Source organism: Juglans microcarpa x Juglans regia, chromosome 6S, assembly GCF_004785595.1.
Source record: "Juglans microcarpa x Juglans regia isolate MS1-56 chromosome 6S, Jm3101_v1.0, whole genome shotgun sequence".
NCBI lineage: Eukaryota > Viridiplantae > Streptophyta > Magnoliopsida > Fagales > Juglandaceae > Juglans > Juglans microcarpa x Juglans regia.
Window position 1 is genome coordinate 17,420,661 of NC_054605.1, and position 15,831 is coordinate 17,436,491.

Consider the following 15,831-nt stretch of genomic DNA (forward strand, 5'->3'; position numbering starts at 1 on the left):
GGAACTTGAGGTAATATAAAAAACTTCAAGACCTATCTGTATAAAATCATCAAGCACATTTGGAAGATAGCAGAAACCTCCATTGAGATTGTTTCGTCTTCTTCAGCCAGGATGACATATTGGCCTTAGATTCTACTTGACACGGTGAAGGGGCCTTAAGGGCCCTCGACCCTCCAGTGGTATTGACAAAAGCCTGAAGTCAAGTGCTTACTCATTACTATCGTCCTCCCCCATCAAAATCATAGATTTCCACTGAACTTCGCCGTTATTATTTGTTTTTGGAATTAAAGTGAGCTCCTGTGATCTATAAACCAGGTGCCATAACTTAAGAGGTAAAGGAAATCAGTTAATCTCTACAGTACTATTAAGTGTGTGGATATACGGTGTTCATAGTTCATACCCCCTTGAGCTATCTTGTCCTGTCGTAAGTAGACGGTTGCCATCTTTCATCTGGTTTTTGCATATAGACGCCCGAGATGTAATTTTTTCCAACCAAAAACAGTTATTATTATAGTTTACTTTGGTTCCTCAGATCATTCAATCTGTAACTAGAACCATAAACAAGTCCTTACAATTTATCTGCTAGATAAGAAGCAAATAGAGAGAATACTCTTCATACCACAAACAAGAAATGTTGCAAAGCTTACAACATCACAACACAAAAAAGAAAAGAAAAGAAAAAAGTGAAACAATTTCAAAGTACAAAGAAAGAAAAGACTTCTTGAAATATATTGGAAGTCATTTTCTTCAACTCTCAATCGTCGCATTGTCACTGCCCTTCACTCAAATTACCCTATAGTAATTAAGTGGAGGAGAAAGGGGATGAGCACACTTTTTAAACGGTCTCTTCACACCTTTCTTCCTCCAACTTTCAGCCTTATTTAACCTACTTTCATCTAAAACCCTAATACGAAACCAAATAAAGAGGTGAAAACTGTGTGAACCTTTCTGGACTGCATTTTGTATAGCTGCACAATTCTTAAATTACGAACCCAGAAACTGTGTGAACCTTTTTTGTTTAACTCGGTTTCTTCTTTTCTTAGGCCAGAGTGTAACTTGAGACTGATACGTCTGCTGGTGAAGCCGAATGGATGTAGACGAACTCAAGGCTCTTTCCAGCAGGTAAAGAGTTCAGCCATGAAGGAAAAACATACGAATCACCGGATTTTGTGAGGCCCCATAGAGGACCATACAGCTTGGATACTGAAAGATTGAGAAATTTGAGTGTTTTAGCAGACTTGTTGGTCACGATTGTCGAATATCTGTAGTAAGATTTTCCCTTGGAATTCCATGAAGCTGTCAACTTCTGCTTTATGGCAATCGGGCTAGAAGATGATGCTGCAAAACATGATCCAAGTTAGACCCTATTTTCCAATACCCATTTTATCAAGCACAGCTTCTCTATAAAACAAATCGGTAATTTTGACAGGCCATTAGTGCATCAGTTATCAGCCAAGATTTAATCAGAGTATACTTCCTTGAACTGCAAGTTATGCAGACAGATATCATCCAAAACAGAGGACAAGGGATACCTCTAGCTGGAAGTTATTAGTTTGTTTTCTTGCCTTAGTTTAACTTATCCAAGAGTTCCTATCTCTACTGCCTATCCAACCAACCTAAAGACTTGGGCTTATTCTGTAATATTTTCCTTCTCATTAATGAAACTTCAAGCATTCCTTAAAAAACAAAAGATACCTGGAGCTGGAGTAACTTTGGGTTCTGGAGCTGGCTTTGGTTGAGTAACAACATGTTTAGGTGCGGGGGAATCACTGCAAGAAAATTTTATTTATCAAAGATCATGACTTAATGCTCTTAGAAAACTCCAAGCGAGAAATTAGGCGAGAAACTTTAATTGTGTGGTAGCTCAATTACCTGGAAGGAGCTGGTTATACCCGCTGTGACCACCACCTAGTCGTGCCAATACACCGAAAAGAGGAGCATTGTTGTAAGTAGCAGGCTCAGTTTGCTCATAATTGTCTCTTTCATCAGCAAAGTTGTCGTAGGCATCGGGACCTCCAACAACAGCTCCAACAAGAACATTGGGATCACTTCCTTTCCTGCTAAACCAAGTGGCATAGCCCCCTCGGCAGCTGACAAATGAAGAGTCAACCTTAATGGAGACAATTGAGGAGGCCCTGTGGTGAACTTGTCTCGGGAAGTTGTTACCATATCCAACCATGTAACTTGTGGCTCTTGGATTGTCCCCAAGAAGGTAGTCAACCTGAGGTGTTTTAACATTGCATAAGGTCAAGCTGTATTGCAAGCTGAGTGAAAAACCAAGACAAGCAGTACCTCCTTGATAAGAAATAGCGATCGATCATCACAGTACCTGTGATTTGGAAAAGGAGAGAAGCTCCGATGGTGAAACATTGCCAGAAGCACATTTCATGTATCTCCCAGCAGAAGCAAGATAGTCAGAGTAGACAGTGGCAAGGAAGGAGGCGCTTGTCACGAATTGCATGTTGTTCCACCTCTGTCGAAAGATTAGGCCGCCAGGAGTCCTCTGAACGTTGCGGGTGCCCTTTCCAAGGCACGAACACATGAAGTATTCTGCCTTCTGCTGGTACCTCTCAAACACAGGCGCATTGCGACCAGCTTTGCCTTGCATTAGGAACTGCAATATTTAAGCAAGAGACAAGACCCACTCCCAACTTAGCAAGTTTGCAACTATGTAATCAGTTAATAAGACAATATGATTCCCAATTGACAAGAAACACAATTATAAATCAAATCAAGTAGCTAATGCTCAGTTTCATGTAAATACTAAGTACCTTAGCTACAAGTGTCTGAACCCCAGCATACTTGACATCCCAACCAAACTCGGTCATGCCCCATCCAGTTCCTCCCATGGAATCACCATTTTTCCCGAGGTAGTTCAAGTAGTACTGGTTGTTAGTTGCCTGATACAACCATGCAGCAGCCCAAAGCAGCTCGTCCTATGTATACCCAAATAACCAATTAATTAAAACATTCAACTACCAGACAATAATACATGTTATTGTACGTAGTAGAACGTAAAGTCAGCAGAGAGTTATGTTAACATACATTATATCCACTGACAGAACGGTAGTACTTCTGGGCAACGCTAATGCTGCTGTCATATTTGCCTCTGTATTTGTCCGCAAACTCGAATAGCTGAAAACAGAGAAAGGAACCGACTTTGGGAATTAGAAACTACTGTGGCAATGCAGGTAATATCACAAAAGGTGAGAGGTTAGTTTCGACGTGTGCACCGACGATGTTCTCACGTGAGGAAGACAAGAAGTATGGCGCTTTTCACGGATCATTACATGTGGACGGTCTAAGATCTGAAAGTACGACAAATCGTACGTTCAAAAGACACTACCCGTGATACACGGGAACAGTTTCCCCATGATCCACGATGTACGCCGAAAAATTTGCCAGTTATTCAACGACACCGTTTCCTATTTAGCTTCCCATTCGCCTTCTGGGTTCAACTAGTTACACAGTATTAAAAATGAGCGATGATAGCCATACCATCCATTTACACTTTTTCTACGACTTTTTAATAAAATAATATTGTTTTAAATTTTAAACACATCATTATAGTTAATATTAAAAAAAATTTATTTTAATCGAAGTTGTAAAAAAATTGTAGAAAAGTAGGATGAATATCATTACAGTTAAAAATGTAGACCAAGTAGTTGACCTCAACTCTTCAAGTTAATGTCTCCACGTGATAAATGTATATGACCTGATTGTTGTAACTTTTAGTTTTTAAAATAAAAGTTTGGAGTTCGAAACTCCCTTTTTCAATAATAATAAAAAAAAGTTAATGTCTCCCCGAGATATTCGGGAAAAAAAAATGCGTGCTCAATTTCAAATAACTATCAATAATCCTAAAACTCTATGATCAAAATTTGTACATATTATTTTTATTTTATATTAAACTTATTGAAATTTAAAAATGAATAATTTCTGGAAAAATAAATATTAATAAATTAATAATAGATACAAGATATGGAAATTTTGCATATTTTTATTTTAAAATAATAAATAAAATTTAAGATACACATGAAAAAAAATCGACTTTTACATGAGTGAATTTACACAATAGTACTTATGGTACAACTATTTGAAAATAAACAAATAATTTAACCAAAATGGACCTAAAACTTTTAAATAAGTTTCATATTAGATAAAATATGTTGTTATTTAAATAAACAACTAATTAATTGAATTTTAGAAGTTGTCTAACTTGAATCGTAAGGATATGAATAATTAATTTGAGGTGATTAGTTGAAGATCTTGGAGTAAACAAATGTAGCGTGGCTGGCTGACTGGCCGATTGTCAAATTGGTGCCATAAATGATAAATGCCCACTACAACTCGGAACTCCGAACCAGTCTGACAGAAAGTTACCCAGCATAACTGCCTTATTAACCACGACGGTGGTGCTACCATACACCGGTCTAGCAAAAGGGTAGCGATACATAAACCGAATCCGTTGGTTCAGCCGACGATACGCCCTCAAGTTAACATGGGCCGCGTGCACACAGCATCTGCGCCACTGACACCAGTGGTCTCCCACCGTGGGTCTTGACTCTTAAGTCTCTTCTCTTTTTAAACCTTTGACTCTTTAGTTTTTATTTGGAAACCCAAACACTTTTAGGAAGAGTAATTCTTATCGTTATTTTAGTATTTATTATCTTGATATAGTATTAGATAATTGAAGATTTATTATATTTTATTTATAAATTTATCATCTAATAACATATCATCGTGATAATAGAATTATAAAATAGAATTATAAAAAAATTGATGTATAGATTTTTCAAATAAAGAGAGGCAGAGATAGCCCCGTAGAGGGATTTTGAAACCTGGATGGCATGGCGGAGGAGCTCACGGGCGTAAGCGGGATTCGAGCGGCGGAAGACAATGGAGGCAGCCGACATGGCGGCAGCTGTTTCGCCACTGAGATCCGATCCGGGATTGCTCGGGTCAATCTTGTAGGCCCGGCGGTCGGTTGTCATGTCCTCCGGCCTTTGCCAGCAGTAGTGGTCGCTGTTTCCATCTCCAACCTGACACAACCCACGTATCAAGCCATTAACATTCAATTATTTTGGGTTTTCATGTATAAAATTAACTGTCAGCAAATGGGTATCCGTCCAAATTCTGAATAAGTAGAAAACACAAAATTATACTAGGTTGATAATATAATAATAAAGAGTGATACTACTGTGTCGCGAGTAGTCTGTTACAGGTTACCGCTAAGTCAAAATTGTTTTTTTTATTTTTTTAATTTTTATTCATATTTTTTTTATCATTTTAAAATATTTTAAAAATATATATAAAAAAATATCAATACATTAATAATTATTTATTTTAATTATTAAGTAAAAAAAAATACATAAAATATAAAAATAAGGTGTCAAAATAGCATTATTAAAGAATAAAGACTTATATGGGTTAAAACAGGACACTTCCTCTCCAAATCGACTGCATTGAGATTTTTTCAAACCGGAAAGATCTTGATTCCTTTTTTATTAAAAAAAAAAAAAAAGTAATTTGTGGGCTCATTTTCCATTAAAATAAAAAATAAAAATGAAGCCTTCACATTTTTAAGCTTTAAGCGAAAAAAAAAAGTTTAAAGTTAACCATTCGGTCAATATGGTGCAAGTTACATCAAACTTCTGCATCAAGTGATGCTAACAAGTTGAACCTAAAAAGTAGAAAAGGAGGGTAAGAGCCAAAGGGGAGGGGACGGTTAGAAGAGAATAAATACCGATTGTTAAAGTCGGGGGAGATGAAGAGGGATTAGAAAGGGAAAAGGTACCTCTCCATAGAAGACATTAGGTTCGGGGTGAGCTTTAATGAGGTAATCAGTGCCCCACTTCAAAGCATCCATGGCGTGGCTGAGCTCCCCACTTGCAGCCATTTGCTTCCCGTACTCCACTATACTCCATGACATCATTGTTAGGGTAAATGCCATTGGCAACCCAAACTTCACATTGTCCCCTGCATCATAGTACCCCCAACCAGATCCACCTGCATATATCCCCAATATAATACAACAAATTAATGAAAAAATGTATCTTTTTTAAGAACTGAACTTTTTGACTCGTATTGAGAAGTTGAGAAATTATAAATCAGCTGCTTATATTTCGAAATGGGAATGCAAAAAGATTTCAATGAGAGAACGAGCTTTACCCCACTGGCCTTGCCGTCAAGCAAACCAGAATTAGCTCTCCATTTGACTCTCTGGTTGTGGGGAAGGTAGCCAGATCTCTGAGCTTCAAAGAAGAGAATGCTTTTGGTCAGGGCTTGGCCGTAGTCATGGCTAGCCAAAGCTAAAGGAAGCGCGAGAAGCAGAAGCAGAGGAGTCATGGAAATGAGTCTCACAAACCTCTCCATAAGAACAATAACAAAACACACACAGTAGCGGTTTCAGTGAAGAAGAAACACTCTGGTTTGTTAAAAACAACAGAGACGGATCTACTAATCAACAAAAACTATATAAATTACACAGCGGGAACTCTCTGTTTTTTAGGCCCCCACAGAAAAGTTGATTAAATAGAGAAAAACTGGCAATGCTGGGATATATTTATCAGCTAAAATTTCTGATAAACACACCAAGATGGAGCTTTGTCTTAAAAGGAAGAGAGCCTTGGAGATGGAAAGAGAGAGCATGGAGTGGGAGTTAGGGGGAGGAGCTCAAGGGTCTATATATTGAGGAGGAAAGGAAATGAAAGGAAGGCACCAAGTGCCCAGAAAGGAATCGGTGGGCTGGAAATTAACTAATTAACTTATTTGTTCCATAATATTGCTCTTTTGGAGGGCTGGAAACGGTTGAGAAAAGAACAGGGACATGTGGGTGTCTCTGGCTCTAACCTGGAAGGGTCGGTGCGGATTTAATTGTATTTATGGAACAGAAATTAAAGAATTACTACTGCCCATAAAGCAAAAAAAGTTACAGAACAGTGAAATAGTAAAGAAATAACTTTCAATATATATTAAAATAGATGGAGACGTGAGAAACTGCCTTTTGGGCTTAGGGGGAGTTCCCACTCTGAATTATCGATTATATGGGGACCCTGTTCTTTTGGGGGTCATTGATCATCAATGTTGTTGCCCTTATGAGTCCTGTGAACAAGGGACACATTGAAAGTTAAAAAGTAGGCCTGAACATGGCAATCATTAAAAAATTACCATATGTAAACTCGATTGTCTTGCAAGCAGCTACTTCATAGAAAAAATTGTTGGACCACTAAATAGTAATTGGATGATTCTCTTATGACTCCCATGATAATGATTCAATTAAACAAGTTTTTAGGAAACCACTCTCTGCCAAGTTTCAAAGGTGTCTATTATTATATGGAAAACATCGTAAATGAGTGTAAATTCTGAATAATGCTAGAAACAGTATTAGCATGTGTAAGTCATGCATTTATTTTGAAAAAAAAAATAAGGACTATTATTAAAAAAATATTTTTTTATATAAATTTTAAATTTATTATTATTTTTTAAAATGCATGTGCGAGACTTGTACATCCTAATTCAAATTATATCTTATTACAAAGTTATTATGTTATATCTTGATGCGATATTGTTTTTTAAAGTCTTATAAAAAACACACAGAGAGAGACAATTGGTATACATATTGGGAACTTTCCTTCAGAAATTTCGCTTCCCATGCATCACATATGACTATATTGGACCACCTTTGAATGTGAAAGGGAATTCAAACCAAGCTCGTTAAAGTTCCATGCTACAGATATTTTGGGTGTGCACGTCTTTTTCACTTTTGCCCTTTTTCTCTGTTGTTGTTTTCTTTTGTTTTCATTATTATTATTACTATTTCAATTTACATGGTAGATACGTTTTGCATCTTTCTTGGCGTATTTTTGCTCAAGTTCAGACTGCTCCACTCACTTGTATATATACAGATTCGTTTATTTTCACACTCCCTTTTCTTAAAAGCAACTACTGGTTTTTAGTAACGCAAATGGTAGATATATCGTAAGTAATATGTGAAATAATCACTTATTATAAAAATTTAAGTTAATAAGAAGACGTAGATTTAATTATTTATATATATTTTTTTATACTTTTTCTCATATGTGGACTAAACTTTTCTTTAATAATTAGACTAATTACATAAAATATTTAATTAATTGAAGCAAGTGTTGAGTCAAATTCTTAAAAACTAGGTAATGTTTAGATAGTGAGATGAGATGAGATGATTTTAGATGAAAGTTAAAAATTAAATAGAATATTCTTATTATTTTTTAATATTATTATTATTTTAAAATTTTAAAATTTTGATTTATTTATTCTATTTTATGTAAAAATTTAAAAAAATTATAATAATAAAATAAGATAAAATATTTTTACTATCTAAATAGAAAAGGAAATGTAATTATTCTTATCATTTTACAGCACATGCCAAAGATAAATTTCTAATATTTTGCTGTTGCAGCCCCTAAAATGCTGTCAATGACTGTAGAATCACCCTTAGTGATTAATTTCACAATAAAAACTAACGAGTCCTAAGTCTACAGGGTACTGATAATCGTACCCAGAAGTCCGGCATGCATTTACACATTATTGTTATTCCATGCTCATAATCATGACACGTAATTAATTAGGTACACCGAGGAAACACGATGCTTTTAATTCCCGTACTAGTCTCCATTAATTGTGTTCTGTGCACACACAGCAGCACAGCTTACTTGTTTTCGTTTCTCGAAACGTTACCTATGTGTAAGTAGAAATAAACACCTGTGCCTTTTTTTTTTATTAGATAAAATGATGGATACAAGTAGATATAATATATTATATTAAATTATGTTAATTTATAATTTTATTTTTTTATAAAATTTATTTATAAATTTATTATTTATATATATATTATAATAATAAATCGAGATGGAGTGAGACGGTGAGGGTACGGTGGGCATGTGGCAGGTAACATACCATAGCATCAACACGTGAAGATGGTGGCTCGTTATCAGTCGGCCAGAACCCATCGTTGTGGCAGATGCTCTCTTTAATTATTTATGGAATAGTAATTAATGTTTATTTTGTTCAGGTACGCTAGCAGAGAAGCTTTATTACGATGAAAGATAATAAATACAAGTAAATTTTTATAATATTTTATATAATAATTTTTTAAAATAAAAAATTATTTTTATAAATTAACTTGTAAAAATAATATTATTTTATCAAGATATTTTTATTGTACAATATATATTATAAAATATATTATGTGAATATTATTACCCTTGTTACCATATATCCATGCCTGCACCCTTCTCCAAATAATTAATTAATATTACCCTTTTTTTTTATGTTAGCCCCATCCAACAATCATGGGTATTAATTATGGCTCGTGCTGGCAGAAACACATGTTAGCCTGCGTTGTTTTGAATATTTTAGGAATTCTATTAAAGATTTATTAGACGTCTTTAATAATAAAATAAATTGAGATGAATTTAAAAAATAATAAATTTTATCTATAAATTAAGAAGATGTTGACATCCAAATATAGACTTCTTTTTTTATATGCTTATATTTTATATAGAGATTGATTTAAATTAATAAAATGCATGTTAATGTGAAAGTTTAGGAAGATGTTGAGGACATGAAAAAGGTGGCGGTGTTGTAACCTTAATTAATCGTATACGTTTCCCGGAACTGGAAGATGATAGCTGCACGTCACGTTAGATATAACCTGTAGCAAGGGATTCGACAACCCGACCAATTTACCACGTGTAAACTACATCAAAATTGAGTTTTCCTATCTGGATTTCATAGTCTAGATCCACCGACAGTACTTCCATATATAATATACGTATATTTTAAAATTAAATTTTTAATAATAAATCTTATTGTTTTATAACAAAAAGTAGACGGACTTACATATTTTTAAATTATATTTAATATTATTCTAATTGTATATTATAAATTTAAGTTTCATTTGAATACAAAAATAGTTTAATTTCATCTTATTATTATAATTCTTTTAAATTTAAATAAAATATAATAAATAATTCAACTTTTTTAAAAGTTAAAGCAATAATAATATTAAAAAATAATATTCTAATAATATTTTATTTAACTTTTATCTAAAATATTTAATTTTATCTCACTATCTAAACGATAGGTAAAAAGTAATTCTACATATAATAGTAAAATGTATAAATACAACGTAATCGTTTTGAAAAAAATTAGAACCTATTATTAAAAATTAATTTTTTTTTTTACATAAATCACATATTTTATTATTATTTTTAAATATCTTTTTTCATAGATAAAACTAATGAATGAAAATTAAAATATTAAAAAAAAAAAGTTATGGTAAAAAAGATAGGGTCCCTCGTCAGAACGCTTATTCTCAACCGCAATCAACGGTCTCCGCCGAAAAACGATAAAATTTTTATTTTAGTTTGTTCACACTTTTTTAAAAGTAAAATTTAAAACTTAAAAAAATAAATACATAAAAAAATAACAGTACGACGCGACACGTACGTCAAAGAGGATACTTTCCGGAAGAACTGGCTGGTGCCGGTTTTGTTCGGCAAGGTTTGCCGGAAATACTTGCAAGTGGCTGTCGGCGGAGATTATTTTAAGAGATTCCCATAATACCTTCACCAGGCAAATTTGGAATTAAGGTCTTCGACAATTTTAGTGACTTAGTTTCGTTTAGTTACTAATCAATTTATCATTACAATCTTTTTAAATTTTAATATAAAATATAATAAATAATTTATTTTTAAATTTTTAAATAATAATATTAAAAAATAATATTCTAACAATATTTTATCATCTCAACTTAACTCAATTTAATATCCAAACGTAGCCTAAATATTGTGTATCATTTAAATGGAGAAACATACGTTTAGTGGATTTTATATTATTAATAGATACTTGTAAAGGGTACAAATTTTAAGAACACTGAAAATAGAATTTAAAATAATACTAGATATAGATTTTTGATGTTCAAGATCAGCACACTATCTAAAAAAAAGTGGGGTATATCGTTAAGAAAAAATTATGTAGGTCACAAATTAAAAAAATTATGTAAGTCACAGATTAATCCAATTTCTTTAAAAGAGTGCGCGAGACAGAGTGCCAATATCATTTCGCTAGAAGTTATATGTTTATATGTCTGCATTTGTAAATAAAGTCTTGATCCGAAAACCTGAGCAAATGAGTAACAAGCTCTCAAAATACTTTAAGAAAGCAAAGGTCAATAACTTCACATACATTTTTCAAAATGGTGCATTAGTCCTATTTGGGAAGGCCTACATGGCTACAATGAGGAAGGAAAAAGTCTTCCTTCTTAGTGGAGGTCTTGTTGGTCGATACCCCAACAGTGTACCCTAAAATAAGAGTTCCATATATAAATAAATATATATATATATGATATTTATAGTTATAGAGTAAATAAGCATTGCGCACTCATTTTAAAAAAATAATAATAAATATGAGATCTACATAAAAAAAAATTAAATTAAATTGTGAACCTTATTCTTTTTCAAAATGAGTACGCGACGCTTGCATAATTTATGACTGTATCTAATATATATATATATCCCGCTTTTCTAGCTTTTCCATGAGTTAGATATTCTTTTTCTTATATATTTTTCAAAATGTCGGAGCATTCACATTAGCGAGGGATGATTCAAACTAATTTGACATTGATATGTATGCTGCATCTTAATTGGTGGACAAAAAGCCCACAGAATTTCAAATTTCAAAGGTAGATACTGCTTCCTACATTTGGGGGACAGTTGCCACTTGATTAACTCAATTGAAATAAAAGAATTTAGTGGTTGCTCCACTACTGGCATGTGTTCTAGATGACCTTGCACGCCAAGAGTTTCTAGTTTAACAGGGTAGGTGTTAAACCTACTCTTGCACCCCAAGGCATTGATCAGCATGAGTTGGACTTGTCCACTTTGGTTATTGAGTCTAAACATACTCTCAAAGCACTCTTATATGTTGGTTTCGTTTGGAAGTTCAATTCACTTCAACTCATCTCAACTCATCATTATAATTTTTTAAATCTCAATACAAAATATAATAAATAATTTAATTTTTTCAAATTCTAAAATAATAATAATATTAAAAAATAATATTTTATCATCTCAACTCAACTCAATTCAACATCTAAACACACATTTATATTTACAAGTCGATGTGGAATTTATTAAAGTAGTTACTTACATAGTTTTATTGAGTCTAAAAATCTTTAAAAATATCCAAAACAATATTCTAAACATCAAAATGGAAGAAATAACCCGAATGTTCTTAAAAAGAACAAATATGACATTAAAAAGTGGGATATTTTTGGTTGATTGAGGTGATGGGCACTTAAAATGCTCAGTTTTAAGGTCCGTAACTCACGCACTGTCGTTGGCTAGATTACGGTGGGTTGAGATTAGCCGGTGACCCTCTTTATTTTTTGGAGGCCAGCCGCAGGGCACCATTTTGAGAGTGCTTTTAGAATTGCTACTTTCACAAGTGGTGTGGTAGTTGGTAATGATATTGGCCTCTTTATATGTCTAGGTAATTAAGAATCAGAGCTACCCATGTCATGGATTTCAGAAGGGCCTTCCACTCATTATATCAAAAGGTAGCATGTAATTTAGATTGGGATTATATCTATTTTTCAATATATATATATATATATATATATATATATAGTGGATTCAATTGTATCGATTAAGTCAAGAAAAATGATATTTGCAATTTTAGAGTGTACAAGTCTCGCGTACTCTCTTTAAAAAAAATAGATAAAATTAGAATCTACATGAAAAAATTATTTTTTTAATGATGGATCTTATTTTTTTTTCAAAATGAGTATGCGAGACTTGCACGCTCTAAGACTGTATCTAGTATTACTCTTAAGCCAAACTATATATGGCGGGCTTTTTGTACTTAAAAATGAATGGTAGATTTGAAATCTCCAAAAAATCAGTTATAAAATCCAACTTTACCTATTAAGTAACTGATCCGAGGTTTCGCACTTATGACTATCTTTATAATCTACCTATTTTATGTGAATTATTCATATTTTTAATGTGGGACTGTAGTATTGATATTCTAATAAGGATTTGCCATAAAACATATCCCATGACATAGTGTAGATGATGCAAATAGGTGGTAATTAATAATGAGAAATTATACTCTTAGGTCGGTTCTATTTACCAACACCACACACCGTGGCATGGCAAACCCGATCTAGTCACCACGTCATGGTTTTACACTCCTTGAAGGAGGGATTCGCACGCAGTCTCGTAGATGATAAATTTTCTCCCTCAGATCCCTTCCTCCCCGTCTCCCTCACCGTCTGTCTGTAGCTCGTGAGATCCCTTCCTCCCCATTCTCTTCTCACGCAAACTCTAAACTTCTCCCTCATATCCCTTTCTTCTCCCTCTATTTGTCGCCCTCACTCACATCTCTCACCCTCGAGGCTGCAGTTCCTCTCCTCCTTGTCCCTCTTACCTACACTTCTTTCTCACTTTCCACCCTTTAGCCCTCTCTCTCTAACCGCAATCAATGACTCGAAGGCATATACATTGAGTAATACGTCCAGATTTTGCTCAACCATGGATCTGTGCCTGCATTTTGTAATGAGCCCCTTGTGTTGTGACTGTTTTGAGGTTGTGTCCCCTACATCACAGTAATTTGAATATTTGACCTTTCACTCTGTTGAGTTTAACATTTGAGATAGAATCATCTGCGTATTAAAAATTTTGATGTTTGGATGTGCGTTGGTTGAATGTTTAGATTTTTTTGGTTGTGCCCATAAGCTATTTGAATGATTGTTTTCGTTGTGCTACTCTCTCTCTCTCTCACACACACACACGTGTGTGTGTGAGAGAGAGAGATTGAATGGGTATTCTGGGATGGGATGATTCGGGATATTGAGGGGAGGGGGCTAAGTAAAACGCACGTTTTGAAAAAATAATTAAAATAAATCCAACTCACCGAGTGTGTGGTGTTGGAGAAACAAAAGCCTAAGAATAGAATTACTCATTAATAATTAGATAAGAATAGAATCAAACTTTGCACTGCCCTACCCATCAACCAGTGTGCATTGCTTTTTCTATCCTCTCAAAAATTCTTTAAAAACTAAAAAGAAGAGGAACCTTGTCCTCCACTTGTCCTTGGACTAGGTACCAAAAAATCAACATTTTTTAGCACCAAAACGATAAAATAAAAATAAAAATAAAACTCACATTTCATGAGTCTTTGCATGCATATAATAGGATGAAAATTTTTTTTATTAGTTACTATTCATCATCCTACACTTTATATTTATAAAAAATATTTATACACTCTGAAAAATAACTCTACATCCTATAAAAAATTATAAGTGTGAGATGTGCGAAATCAACAGTTTCTGATTCGTAACAAAAGTCTAATATAATAGTTTGGTGCTTTTAAAGCAAAGATCATGGCTTGCGCAATATATGATCCTCTCACCATAATTGTGTGGCTTTGTGCTAGGGCTAGGCATCTTAAATATCCGCATGCAATACGGAAAAGAGAACCTTAGCCGTTATAGCGTGCTACAAACTGCAGAAGCGTCAACCATATTAAAAGCTAAGGAAAAAAAAATAATAATAATAATAATAATAAAAGTTGCGTGGTTCGATCTTGATGCGTGTTCTAGCAACCTGCAACTTTTGGAAGCTAGACGGAGATAGACTGATATGAGGCACGTGACCCCATTTGGATCTTATATGATATGAGCATGTCCCCCTTCTTGAGAATGATAGACATTAATCACTTTAATGGCATGGGGGTCACCCTTATCCCCTCCCTCCCTCTATTGCTTTCTTTGCTTGCTTGCTTTCTCTGAACTTCATCAAACAACTCTTCGAATGGTATTAAGTATTACTAGGATGTGCCTACGAACATGTTCCTATCATACACTATCATATGTGAAAATCCCAAGTGCAAAACTAGTTAATATGATTGACAAATGTTTCATCCATAAATAAATCTTACAGAAGTAAATTTATAAACTGATGTGACTTGATGTGATATGATGGATTGTAATTTTATTTTTTCTGTAAAATAATCGTGTAAAATTATATCAATTTGTAAACTTGATTTTATGAGATCTCTTTAAAGAAACAACACTTCCTTGTAGAAGAATATTGTTAACAAAAGAAAGAATAAGATAATCTTAATTAAGAGAAAGACACTTAGAGGGGAATACAAATAATATGGCTAGAGAGTAATTAGGGACTAGGGAGGAAACTATAAGGGCTGTTTGGATATTTAGAATATCTTAATATATCTAATAAATTAGTTTGAATTAAAATATTTTATTAGATTTTAATTTTAATCTTAATTCATCTCATTTCATCTGTAAAAACAAACCAACCCTCAGTAATCCACTTTTTTCTTTGTTTACTTGTGCATTAATTACATGAATTAAAACCAACCTTATGGGCAACTGAAGAGGTACATATTAATTGAATAGAGCTAGGATTGATAGATATCCAATTAAAAGAATGTCCAGGAAAAGAGGAAAAACTGATGAAAAAGCAAATTAAAGCTTTCACTTTAGTACTTTGTTTTTGAAGTGGACTTTTACAACTCAGCGCAAATCAAGCAAGATTCATAAATTTATGCATATAAAGCTAGGGATGATCGAGCCAATCAAGGAGAGAAATATGGTACAGGCTTACAGCGGAGGAGGGCTTTTTTTTTTGGCTATTTTCTCTTCTCCATGCATGCCAATGCATGCCAGATACGACTTTATAATTTGTCGTTTCAAATCAAGTCTCCACTAGCTCGGAACCAGTACCACCTGCTCCAACTCATTGTTTGTCATTTATATATCTT

The 15,831-nt window shown here is 33.7% G+C and overlaps 1 pseudogene; it reads right to left on the minus strand.

Moving 5' to 3' along the window:
- Positions 1-587: 587 nt before the first annotated feature.
- Positions 588-6,841, minus strand: LOC121237227 (annotated as a pseudogene).
- Between the last annotated feature and the right edge of the window lie 8,990 nt (positions 6,842-15,831).